The following is a 13,506-nucleotide window of genomic DNA, read 5'->3' on the forward strand; positions in this document are numbered from 1 at the left end:
TTAGCTCCTGCCCTACACCCGACCTTGCTCCCTGGCCTCTGAGGCCTCACCCCCAGACCTGAGAGTAGAGGTCCGTGGGAGTCCCCTGCTGACCAGGGAAACAGGTCCTGGCCTGAACTTTGGTCTGGCTGAGTCCCCGGCCTGAGGCCAAGAATCAGGTTTCCCTGTCCATGCAGACTTCCTGCTGGTGTGGGCTGGGGAAATCCCAGAAGCAGAACTGCCCCGGCCCCCCAGGACTCACAGGCCACCTGGTCAGGGCAGGGAGCTGCTGTCTGCCCCTGAGGGCAGAGCAGAGGGGTTTGGGGCAGAGGTTGGGGCTGAGGTGCACCAGGGAGGTGGAGGTGCAAGGCTGGAGAGGACCCTGGGAGATACCCGGGGACAGGCGAGGGCCAGCAGCCCAGGAGGGAGAGAGGTGGCCTCCTCCAGGCCTTCACTTCACGGACACCAGGTGGACATGGCTCTCGGTCGGCTCAGGGGAGAGGGTCAGAGCTGGGGCGGGTGGGAGCCCAGAGATGGTGCTGCTTGCCCCAGAGGAAGAGATGGGAAGAAGGGATCGTGATGGGCTAAGGGGAAGGCGCAGACAGCTGGCAAGCTGGCATCCCTCCGCCCCCCCCCCCCCACTGGGAGGTGACCAACCCTCCTCCCCAACAGTCTGCCAGGTGGAGAGTCGGGGAAGGGAGGACGGAGGCAGTGGGAGCGCGGGGTGTCCTCCAGGCAGAAAGCAAAGCCCCCGCAGGGAGAGAAGGCAGCTGAGCTGGAAGGGTGCATTACAATGGTTATTCTTGTCCTGTTTCCCTGGAGATCTTGTTCTGGGCCCCCTCAGGACAGCTGTGATGGTCCCTTCCCCCCAACTCCTGCAGTTGGGCTAGGGGATCATGCCCAGCACCCCAGCCACAGGCAGGAAGCCTCATCTTTCCTCAAAGATGATCACCCCCTGATTCCCTCCTCCTCCTTTGCAGCCCACTGTTCCCTCCTGGCCAAAGCTGAGCATCCTCCTCCCCTTCCTCCTCTTCCTCCTGCGCCTCTTTCTCCAGGAAGGACTCCTAGACTGACCCTCCCCACCTCCCGGCCAGAGCTCCTCATCCTCACAGTGACCAGACTCCCTTTCCTTTTCTGGGCGTTGACAGGTGACTGTACACGTGTTCTAAGCACTGTGGTTTCCTGGGTGTGTCTCAGGCCTCTCCTGTAGGGGCAGTTCCAGGGCAGGGTCCTTGAGGCCAAGTCACCAGCCAGTCCTCAGGCTCGGGGTAGGGAGCCATCAGCGGGTTTTCACAGCCCAGAATCCTAAGTGAATGGCCCTTGTCTCTCCATCACCACCTGCCTCAACCTGACCTTTGTGTCTCCCCGCCCCCCACTTTCCTCTCCACCCAACCGGTCAGCTTCTCCCACCTTACTGTTCTGTGCCAACAGCCCTGCCCTCCTCCTCCCCGCCCAGACCCAGGTCCCAGGAGTGGAGTCGTCTCTGACTCTCCTCTGACACTGGGATACAGGTTCACGCGAAGCCCTGTCCTGCTCCGGGGCTGCAACACCAGGCACCTTCATTTCAGGTGACAGCACCTTCTGGAAGCTGGTTGAAGTCGGGCACTGCTTCCCCCACGGGTAAGTAAGACACAGGCAGTTGCCCTGGAGGGAGTCACCGCAGGGCAGGTCCCACCGCACCAGGTAAGATCCTGGAAGCACAGAGCTGTGCAATCAGACTGCTGCGTGTCCACCTGGGGCCCCAGGAAGGCAGACTGGACTGATTGTATTTTCTCTTCATGGAAGAGATGAAGCTCTGACTCAAGGTGGTGACTGCCCGGGGGGCCAGGGACTGGTCACTCAACCTCTGAGACTTCCTTCCATCCATGACAGTGTGGGAATGACAGAAGCCCTTGCAGGGCGTGTAAAGGGTTTGCCACCCCAACACCTGACATTTCCTGGTCGCCAGGAACCAGCCCATCCTCGGTGTTTGTGGGCCGTGTGTCCTTTCACCCTCGCTCCCCTGCCAAGCCGGGGGCACCATCATCTCTAGGTACAGATGAAGAGACTGAGGCTCGAAGCTTTAGTGGACTGGAGACAGGATGTGATGCAGGCAACCTTCTGATGCTACTCTGCCAAGCACCTGGGTGAAAATAACTGTCCTGACAGTCAACCTTTTGTTTTTAGCTCTACCCTGTGCCAGGCTCTATGTTGACTGTTCGATCCTCAGTGATGTGGTTTGAAGTTTGGATCCACACACCAATGGGCAAGAAAGAATCCTGAAGATGTTTTCGGGGGCAAAATGGTGTTTTTATTAAAGCTCAGGACAAGACCCATGGGCAGAAAGAGCCACTCTGGGACCACAGATGTTGGAACCGGGGGAGGTGGAGACAAAGGAAGTTCGCAAAAGGACTTTCATATGGTAAAGACCCACAGGATCCTAGAGGCCTGGCTATTGTCAAGCTAACGTTGTTTGTCCCTCCAGAAAGGCATTAACTTTGAGGTGGGGAGTTCCTGGAGGAGCATCCTATTCTGCTCGCCTGAGTATTTGCCAATGGGCTGCAGGTTATAAGGACATTTAATTTCATCTACATTTCTTTTGCCTCTGTTCTCCACATCACTTAGAACAACCTTAAACAGCAGAGATCACCATCTCTGGAGAAAATCAAGACTTGCCCAGGTGATGTGATGCCGCACCTGCCCAGGTGAAGCTCTCTGGCTTCACCTGGCTCTCTGCAGTCACCTGCGCCCTGTCTCCCACACGGCACCCTCCAGCACCCATTCTCCCTTGGCTCAGCCTGTCTGTTCACCTGCCAGGCTCACGCAGTCATCAGGCCTGTTCTCCCTTCCCGCCCTCTTCCCATACCACCTGGGACCAGCCCACTCCACTTCTCTGATTTTTTTCAAGGCCCAGCACAGCTCTGTCACCAGAGCTGCCCGGGGTTCTCTCCAGGCAGCACCGGCAAGTCACATTTGTGGCGTATATTCTGGCACTTAATCGTATTTAATTGACAGTGTAATTATGCATCATTTGGCATTGTCTTCTAATTATTTAATGTTTAGGAATCTTTTATCCTCAATCAGAGTGCAAAACTTCCTGGAGCCCAGGAGCGTTGACTTTCTATTGAGCAGAGTGCTAGGCACACAGGGGTGCCTTAAGTGGACAGACTTACAGAGCACTAGAGTGGCAGAAATTCCCAGATTGCTTACCATTTTCATACCTTCTGTATGGACATGGCCCACACAGCATGGTACCCTGGCTGCACACAGCCTGAACTTACGGGGTGAGGGGCAGCTTCCTCCCACGTCCTTTGAGGATGGGTCACCCGAAGGACAGATTTACCCCGGGCTCCCAACTGGCAGCGACAATTCCCTGTCCTTCCTCCATCCCCCAAGGAGGGTGCTGAGCGATTTCCCTGAGCAGAGGAGAGGAGTACTGGCTAAATGCAGGTCTGAACTTCCTATGTCTCAGAGGGACAGGGACTGTGGCATTGGGTCCTGCACTTACAGGGAAGTAAGTGCTTGCCATCCATGTCTTGAACTTCTTAATATTTCTTTAAAAAAAAAAAAAGGTTTCATTTATTTATTCATGAGAGACAGGGAGGTAGAGACATTAGCAAAGAGAGGAGCAGGCTCCCCACAAGGAGCCTGATGTGGGACTCGATCCGGGACCTGGGATCAGGCCCTGAGCTGAAGGCAGACGCCCAACTGCTGAACCACCCAGGTGTCCCGAACACCTTAATATTTCTTTTTTTTTTTTTTAAGATTTTATTTATTTATTCATGAGAGACCCAGAGAGAGAGAGAGAAGCAGAGACACAGGCAGAGGGAGAAGCAGGCTCCATGCAGGGAGCCCCGTGTGGGACTCCATCCTGGGTCTCCAGGATTGCACCCTGGGCCAAAGGTGGCGCTAAACCGCTGAGCCACCCGGGCTGCCCTCCTTAATATTTCTTGAACAAGGCCCCCACATTTTCATTTCTCACTGGGCCCCACAAATTATGCACCCTGCATGCAATCCCTTCCACCATGACACCAGGAACCGGAGCCCATGCAGATAAAAGCAGACCCAGCCTGGGGCCCGGCAGCCTGAACTCTTTCTCCTCCCCAACACCCTGAAGGACCAGGGCTCCATGGGGCCAGGTGCCAAGCCTCTGTCACCCTGCTCCCAATGCTCTCACATTTCACTCTCCTAGGATAAAGTGCAGATTCCCCTTGGTCACATGAGAAATGCACAGGGAGGTTCCACTGTGCCCTGCACACCGCAAGCAGAATCAGAGAACATGTATTAGCTGTGCTGCTGTGACTACCTCAGAGGCCTGAGAGATGCACAGGGAAGCTGGAAATGTGTATGGAACAGAAAGAGTGAAAGGTTTGGCCTTGGGATGGGACACCTGGTCCAGACCTCCCTCCATTTCTTTGATGGCACCTCTCCTGCTTCCTCTGCCAGGGCCTGTGCTCTATCTCTGGCAATTTTCTTATCAGGCCTCAAACATGAGCTTGCTTGTCTCTGCTTCTGAAACTTTGCACAAAACGTTTGCTCCTAGATATTCTTTCTCACTCCTCCTTCCCAATCCAGGCCTATCACCTCCTCCAAGAGGCCTTCTATGACTAGCACCTCTCTCTCTCTCCCTTTCCCTCTCCCCTCCATTCCAGGAGCAGCCCTATGGCTCAGACCTGCTTACTCATGGCTTCCTGCCTTCCCCCACCCACTTGGAGGAAGCAGATGCCACATCCCCACCTAGAATATAAACCGTTGAGGACTGAATCCTGACCCTTTGAAATTCTCCCCACTGCATCAGAATGCCTCTTGCTAAGCTATGAGCTCCACACAAGCCCACTGCTCCAGGCCTGCTTTCACCTTTGTCAAAGGCAGCAAACGAATGCCTACCCCTTCTTACCTTCTTAGAGTGATGGAAGGTAACCACTCAGAACAGAAGGCTGCACCCAGGGTGTCAGGGTCCCGGAGAATTGCAAGATAAATTATTCTTTAAACGTGATCCTGGGCAGCCCTTGTAGCTCAGCGGTTTAGTGGCACCTTCAGCCCAGGGTGTGATCCTGGAGACCCAGGATTGAGTCCCGCGTTGGGCTTCCTTCATGGAGCCTGCTTCTCCCTCTGCCTGTGTCTCTGCCCCTCTCTGTGTCTCTTGTGAATAAATAAATAAAGTCTTTTTAAAAAATAAAAAATAAAAAAAAAATAAACGTGCTCCTGTGCTCAGCCATAAGAGTAAAGGAAACATCATAGGTACAGTAGAAAAATCCCCCCAGAAAAAAGCCCCAGAGAGCCAGGATCCCAAGTCCAGCTCCACCACCATCATGCTGGATGACCTGAGCAAGGGATTCCGGGATTCAGCCCTCTGGGATTTGGGGTTCTGAGTGCCACAGGGTAGTGCCTGCCAATTCCAGGCTATGTATATGGCTAACCCTCCGAGGGCAGAGTTTGTACTTGTCCACTTACAATTTAAGGAAAACAGAACTGGCTGAGTTCTGGAAAATGTCTGGTGATCCTGCTTCTAGTTCTTTCTGCTCAGAAGACTTCTGCCCTCTTCTAATACTCAGTAGGAGGAGAAGGGAGGGTCTCCCTCTCCAGAATATTTCCTGAATTCTTCCATCTACACAAGAGATCATTTGACTAGTAGAGCCCACCCTTGTGGACCTGAGATGTGTCGGTCTGTGAGCTTTGTCAGGTGAATGAGCTCCTGTCCTGAGTCAGCTACAGTGATGAGGTTGACTATGTGTGTGTGTGTGTTTTTTTAAGATTTTACTTATTTATTCATGAGAGACACAAAGAGAGAGGCAGAGACACAGAAGGAGAAGCAGGCTCCATGCAGGGGGCCTGACATGGGACTCGATCCCAGGTCTCCAGGATCACACCCTGGGCTGAAGGCAGCGCTGAACTGCTGAGCCACCTGGGCTGCCTAGGTTGACTGTATTCTGTATTCGAATCATTACCTCTAGGAATATTTTTTTAAGATTTTTTTTTTAATTTTATTTATTCATGATAGACATAGAGAGGCAGAGACACAGGCAGAGGGAGAAGCAGGCTTCATGCCAGGAGCCCGACGCGGGACTCAATCCCAAGACTCCAGGATCGCGCCCTGGGCCAAAGGCAGGCGCCAAACCACTGAGCCACCCAGGGATCCCCCACCTCTAGGAATATTTTGATGGAGACATCATGGGAAGCCCTTCTGATCCCTGAAATTCCTTGTTCCCATTCAAAACATTGCAAATAAACCTCATTTTGTCCTTATCTGTTCTGTTTTCTATTGCTGTAAACCAGCCCAACATTTAAGACAAAAATGTCTGGCCTAAAACAAGAGCTATTTTATTATATCTCATGATTTTGTGGGTCAGGAGTTTGGACAGGACACAGCGGGGCCATTCTTTTGCAACCCATTGCTCAGACTGGAGTTACCCGGCAATCTCAGGTGTTGGCTCAGCCTGGCCTGGCAGTCCAAGATGACTTTTCTCATGTGTGGCATCTTGCCTGGGATGGTGCAAAGGCTGGGTGCCTTCTCTTGCCCATGCAGTCTGGGGTCTTTGTATGTGCTTTTTCTGGGAAGAGGTGGCTCCAGGCTACAGAAGAAAACCATGGGAGCTGGAGGTCCTCTTGAAGGCTAAACCAGGACTCACTCCAAGTCACTTCTGCTGTCCTTTATTGGTCACAGAAGTCAAAGCCAGCCAAGATTCAGGCGAAGGGAAATAGATCCCACCTCTGCAGGAGGTGTATCAGAGAATCTTTGGCCAACTTTAACCTGGTGCACAAGGTAAACAGATGAGGACCCCGTAGGAGCAATGTTGGGGAGGAGACCTGGGACCAACACGGCCACAGAAAGCTCCTTGATATGAAAGTTAAAGCTTCAGACTTGGCTGCGGCCCCCAAACAGCACAGCCTCCCAGGTGTCACCCTACTTCTCTGCACCCCACATGTAACCTTCCCAGATCACAGGAGTTACCATCACTGGATCATTCAAAATCCAGCCTGTGGTCTAGAACCTGCTCGATGCAGACTCCTAGCCGTCCTCTCTGAACACCCCATCTCTGTGTCCTAACAGCTCCTGTGCTTCTGCCCTAAGGAGCTCAGACTGTGTCCACTCCCCAGAACCGGCTTTTCCAACCAGCATCACCACCTTCTGTTTAATGGGCTGACTTCGTACCAGGGTCCATGCTCAGTGCTTTAGAGGCCTTTATGACAGTGGCTCCTTGCATCAAAGCGTTGGCCTCACACTCTAGGTGAGAAGACTGAGTACACCTGAGCTGAGCACTCTGACAGAAGCCCAGGTGTCCAGCAGCAGGCTGTACATCTACTTGTTGAATTCTCTACCATTTCAGCAAAGTGCCCATGTCCTGTGACTGGGCAGTATATGCCAAGTCCCCACAGTCAGTGTGAGAGGCTGGAAGCCCCTGAACATACTGATCAAGGACCCCTTAGGAGGCAAGAGAGGGAACGAGGAAGTCAAGGACCTTCCATCCTTCAAACAAAATTTTTTTAAAGATTTATTTATTTTATAAATAAATAAGAGACTGAGAGGCAGAGAGAAAAGCAGGCTCCATTCAGGGAGCCTGACATGGGATTTGATCCCAGGTCCCCAGGCTGCAGGCGGGGCCAAACCGCTGTGCCACTAGGGCTGCCCACCCTCCATCCTTCAAGGGGGGTATCCAAGGAACAGCTCTGTGGAACAGCTGCAATCAAGGATTTGGACCTCTTTCTGTCCTGGTGTGTGCATCAGGAGTAAGAACGAATCTGTGCCTGGCCTCATGAAAAGAATGGAGTAGGAGGGGTGGACACTGGACGCCTTGTTTGGCCATCCAAACACACTGGAGGTATGGCTGCAGCATCCTTGGTTCTTTGGAACATAGTACTGAATCCAGAAGTGAAAAAGTCCTGTAAGCGTCCAAGCTGATGCAAATCTCTTGAACCAGGCCCCCACACAGAGCCTCACTGGGTTACACCTGACAACATATTCAGAGACTGACCTCTGGCTTCCCAGCCCATGGCCCTCAGAGGTCAAGGTGGGGCATGGGTAAAAGGCCTTCCACCAAGGGAAGTATCTGGAGTCTGGACAGGGAAAAGACAGCCAATGACCCAACAGCCAAAGAGAGTAAGACTTAACAGTGGGCCCAGCCTCATGTCCTGTGCCACTTGGCTCTAGAGAAAGGACCCTAACACCTCTGTCTCTGCTGGTTCATAGAGCCCTTCCACACTGATTCTCTGAGTTATCCCGCAGTAAGCCTGTGAAGTAGGCAGCCAAGGAAAAGAGAAATACTCAGAGAAGCTTTCGTGACCTTTTCCCTGACCACACAGATCAGCAAGCATGGGGCCAGGAATAAAGGCAGATCTGACGATGTATAGCACATCCTCCCCTCTGCACCATGATGCTTGTTTTGTGGTGACAACCATGAGTCATCGAGAAAAGGCTGGGTGACATCTAGTTCGTCGACTCTGCTGAAAAAGACAGGGAAGTAGGTAGTATCTTTTTAAATTTTTCATAAAAAGTGATACAAATAGACAAAGTTTTGGCATTTGGGATAAGGTTCACTTTCTGTTCTCAGCTACATTATAAAGCATAGTCACTTGCCATTTATGCCTAATTGTTGTACCCCCAATAAGGTTGTATGCAACACCATCCAAGTGTGTCTCCAGAACTTTCTGCTACCAGTCTTCCCCCCACACCACCCCCCCAGCCATCTCTATTCCACCTGAATTCTGCTCCCTCCTCTCTCTCCTGAACTCTCTCATGAAACTCCCTATTGGGATCCCTGCCTCTGCTCACAGCATTCGGCACCCGACCAACAGAAGGAGTGGTGCGGCTCCCTGGCCCTAGGGAACACACACTCCCCGGAGAAAACACGACCCACCGCAGCAGCAACCTGGCTCAGCTCTGCGAGGATCTCAAGGCCTCACTCCCCACCCCTCCGGCTCCATGCTGGGACTCCTACAACACCAAACAAAGGCTTGTAGCTACTAAGTTTCTCCCACAAAGCTGGTGGCTTTGCTCCCTGTGTGATCCTGCCTTTCTGAAATGCCCTTTGTCTAGGCACTTCCTTGATTACATTCTGAGTATCTTTCAAGACCCAGGCTGAGTCGCCACCTTGACGCTTCTTCTGGATGTCCCTGCGATGTGTATCTCTGTACAAGGCCTCTGGCCTTGCATGTATCAATTAGGATGCTGTGGTCTGGGTGACACCAGGACTCGCACATCTGAAGCAGCTTCAACAACAGGGACTTACTGTCTCTTCACCGGAAGCCCAGAAGCGGATGGTTCCAGAGCTGGTTCAGTGATATCAGGGTTCTAAGTTAGCACGTTGCAATTGTCTTGGCTCTAACGCTGTAATTTAATTACCTCTCTAAAGATGCCGTCTCCAAATGTGGTCACATTCCGAGGTGCTGGGCATGAGGACCTCAACACAAGGGGAGGTAGGCACAATTCCTTCACAACAGAGGGAGATGCAAGGTCGGGAATTCCTCTCTGGGAATCTCTCTTTTCAAGTGAAAATCTTTGCCAGAATCCTTCTGGTAAGTTCACAGAGGATTTGGTACCATGCTCTTTCCGCAGTTACAAGGGAAGCTAGGAAAGCATTTTCACTGTTAGGATGGGAAGACAGTTGTCCCAGCCAGAAGGCAAGTGCAGGCCGCCCGCCTCCGGCACCGGCACTGTGGTGAGTCGGGTTGTCTGCTTCTGAGTCTACTTCTCCCGTGAGGTTCTCAGCTCTTTGAAACAGAGCAGTGTTTTGATCATCTGTGTTCCCTTAATGACTAGCACAGTTCATATAGGTGCTCAGCCAATATCTATTGAAGGAATGAACGCAGAGAATTTAATGAACTAGATAAACCTGTTTAGGTTACATTTGATTACGACATTCAACTCAGTCTATATGTTTGCCTTACATAGTCTGTAGTTCATACTTCTGAATAATTATAGGGAGTATTGCTAATGGAGCCGTTTCTATAGTCAGAGGAAACAGAGCTCCGTGAGCTTCATCCCTCCAGAGTCTGGCATAATCCGTGGCACATAGTAACTGTTGCACGAATTCTCTGTGGAATGAATAATGGATAAACGAGTAATTAAAACACAGAAAATGAAGCACCTGGAGGGTTCCGTTGGTAAAATACAAAATACTTGATCTTGGGGTGTTGAGTTCAGGACCCACGTTGGGCTTTAGAGATTACCCCCCAAAAAAAAATGCTTTGAAAAAATGCTGTTGAACTGAAGGAGTTACCTTGTCTTCTAGATAAATGTCTTCCAGAACTGGGCATGTATTCTGCTCTGCTGGTATTGCATAGATGTTATATCACCAGGTATATGTCATGTATCTTTTTTATAAAGAATGTATAGAGGGCACAACTGATTCAGCTTTTCCTTTTTCTCTTATTTCTCTTTTTTTAAAGATTTTATTTATTTATTTGACGGAGAGAGTGAGAGTGCGTGCACATAAGAGGGCATGAGCGTGGAGGGGGGAGAGGGAGAGGGAGAAGCAGACTCCCCACTGAGCAGGGAGCCTGACATGGGGCTTGATCCCAGGACCCCGGGATCATGACCTGAGCTAAAGGCAGATACTAAACTGACTGAGCCACCTGGGCGCCCTATGTCACCTATTTTCATTCTATTCTATTCTACTAATAAAGAATGGTCCTCACGAACTTGGCCAACAGTCCCACAGTGCTCAGAGCAACTTCATCTGGGAAGTAAAGCTACGCCAGTCACTATAAGCTGAGCTGTTTGAGGTGGTGTTTGACTCTGGTTCTGCAGAGTTGCAGGAAGCACACTACCGATCCATGCAAAGCATGCTGGACACTGGGATGTCACTCTTGCTCCACAAAACCCCACGTGTCTGACCTTTCAGGTTCTGCAGAATAGGGAAGAAGCCAGCGCCTAACTAATGAATGGCATGACTGTGGGAGTAAATGGCCAGTTTGGTGGAGGTTCCCCAAATTCTGGCCTCCCCAATGTTGAAAAGCCTCTCGTGACTCCCATCTAATTGCTACTTCCCTCTGCATCAAGGTGAGGGACTCAGGCAGTGAGGGCATGAAGTATGTGAAGTGAATAAGAACCAGGGCCAGAGAAAGTTGCCACAAGTAAATGGGCTCCCAGAGGCAGTGCCTTTTGGCACCACGAGACAACTGTGCCACCCAGAGCTGAGTCTCCTCCCACGTCGCTGCCGACCCGAGGGACCCACCAGTCCTTCATACAGTTCAAGTCTTGAGGTTTAATTAAAACATTTGGGTTCTGGATGCCTGGGTGGCTCAGCTGTTGAGCATCTGCCTTTGACTCAGGACACGATCCTGGAGTCCCAGGATCAAGTCCCTCATTGAGCTCCCTGCATGGAGCCCGCTTCTCCCTCTGCCTATGTCTCTGCCTCTCTCTGAGTGTCTCTCATGAATAAATAAATAAAATCTTAAAAAAAAAAAAGTTCGGTTCAATTAGCGTCTTAGGGCTTCAGGCACTTGAGAGAAAGTAGCACTGTTCTGGACCAGATTGGCATGTAGAGACAGGAGAGGGCTTGGTCTGTACACTGTCGAAGCAGGACAAGACGGTGCTTGCGTGTCTGTGTGTGTGTGTGTGTGTGCGCGCGCGTGTGTGTGTGCATGTATGTGTGCACGTATGTGTGCATGCGCACACTTCTGGGGTGCCTGTCTTCTGTGCCCCAGGTGCTTTCCCAACAGCCAGGAGGAGGAGGTGTGTGCTAGAGTGTTTTCCTTCCTAGGTCTGAGTTTTCTTCTTTCCTTAAAGTATGGGCAGCCCAGATTTTCACTGCAAAATCAAGATTTGTTATAATGATAGTGATTTTTTTTAACTGTGTTAATGAACATGGTCTGAAAGCATTAATACAAGCGCATTAGCCCAGCCCATGACAATAATCTATTATCCAGAGAAAAATGTCCTGGTAGTACATGTATCTAGAAGTACCCCCTTCTGAATTGATGCCAAAATATGACAGATTCCCAGTTCCTTATAATGTCCAACTGCTGTATGTGAACTTCCCCTCCCCTGTCCCTGCAGCCAGCATAATAAGTAACATGGCTTAGATGTCCCTACTTTCCACAGCAGCTTTCACTCTGTGTGAGTCTCCTGCACTAAGCACTCCGCTATTTGGAATCCCATTACCTACAGCTCAACTACTTGGCATCCCACAGATGAAAGGTACCATAACTAAGGATACATACTACGAGCTCCTGAAATGACTTCTGAACCAGCCAGAAAATGTTTGATTGTATTGAAGAGTTTCACGCGGGTGTTTTTTTTTTTTAAAGATGTTTATTTATTCATGAGAGACAGAGAGAGAGAGAGAGAGGCAGAGACGCAGGCAGAGGGAGAAGCAGGCTCCGCGCAGGGAGCCCAATGTAGGACTCGATCCTGGGTCTCGAGGATCACGCCCTGGGCTGAAGGCGGCACTAAACCGCTGAGCCACCCAGGCTGCCCACGTGGGTGTTTTAATGTATTCTACAGAAGTTTTTTTTTTTCACACTTGCTCCTAGTAGAGTCTCTCTACCAGTAAATCAGACAATAGTATATTCTAATAAATCTAATAATATAGTCTAATAATATATTCTAATAAATCAAGAATATATTCTAATATTTGATCTGGAATGAATAACAGATCAAAACCAACCAAATGAGGTTGACAAAAATTAATATAGTTAATGTAAACTCTGGCATTTAGATTTTGAAACTACTTAACAGGAGACCCTGACTGTTCTCATAACAAAACTATACGGATTTTGACTCTCTACTCAGTAGTAGACTCTGGCCTCTGAAACAGTCAATCCTACCCAAGGCTATCTTGATAGAGAGAGGGAGAGAGGGAGTGAGAGGGAGGGAAGAGGGAATGAGAGAGAGGGAGAGAGAGGATGAGAGTGTCCAAACAAAGAAGAGGCAGCTTCACTCTGTCCTTTGCTAATCACACTGGCTCTGTAGACAATTGTGTTTAGTTACTGAAGCCACATTTGAAGAGGAAAGGAATTAAGATTGTTTCTTCCAGTAATTCCTCATAGAAGGCATAGTGCTTGTCTTCAAATAGCTGATGGGTTGTCACATGGAAGGAACACTCCATGTAATCTGCAGAGCCCCAGCGCCCAGAACTGGGAATCGTGGGTAGTTGTGTCAGGAGGACACATTTCAGCTCCATATAAGGAAGAGCTTTCCACAGTCTTCCACAGTCAGGGTGATCTAAACATTGCACTTGGATAAAATTGGGAGAAGTAAAGAAAATCCTAGGATGTGGTTACTTCTATTCTTTGCCTGAGCAGTAGGTACTTAAGTACATTTGTTTTATTGTTGTTTTTCAACTGACACATATAAGTTTCCATATGCTCTTCAGTGGGTATGACATACGTTACAATGAGAAAACTAGGCTGACTAGGTGGTAAACAAAGTAGTGAGCTCTTCATCTGGTGAGGGTTCAAGGAGAGGTTGATATCACTTAGCAAGGGGATGGGATGATGACCTCTGACACTCAGTCCATCTCTAAGATTCTACACATCCAAAAATGCATGGACAATTATTAAAGGGAAGTTTTTCTTTAAAAAAAATATTTTATTTATTTATTCATG

General features: G+C 50.0%; 1 long non-coding RNA gene across 1 annotated transcript; it reads left to right on the forward strand.

Moving 5' to 3' along the window:
- Positions 1–1,222: 1,222 nt before the first annotated feature.
- Positions 1,223–6,186, forward strand: LOC118355229 (uncharacterized). The gene is made up of 3 exons (XR_004817274.2): positions 1,223–1,599; positions 2,146–2,380; positions 5,960–6,186. It is a non-coding gene; the product is annotated as an uncharacterized LOC118355229 (long non-coding RNA).
- The last annotated feature ends 7,320 nt before the right edge of the window (positions 6,187–13,506 follow it).

This window comes from Canis lupus, chromosome 7, assembly GCF_003254725.2.
Source record: "Canis lupus dingo isolate Sandy chromosome 7, ASM325472v2, whole genome shotgun sequence".
NCBI classification, from domain to species: Eukaryota; Metazoa; Chordata; class Mammalia; order Carnivora; family Canidae; genus Canis; species Canis lupus.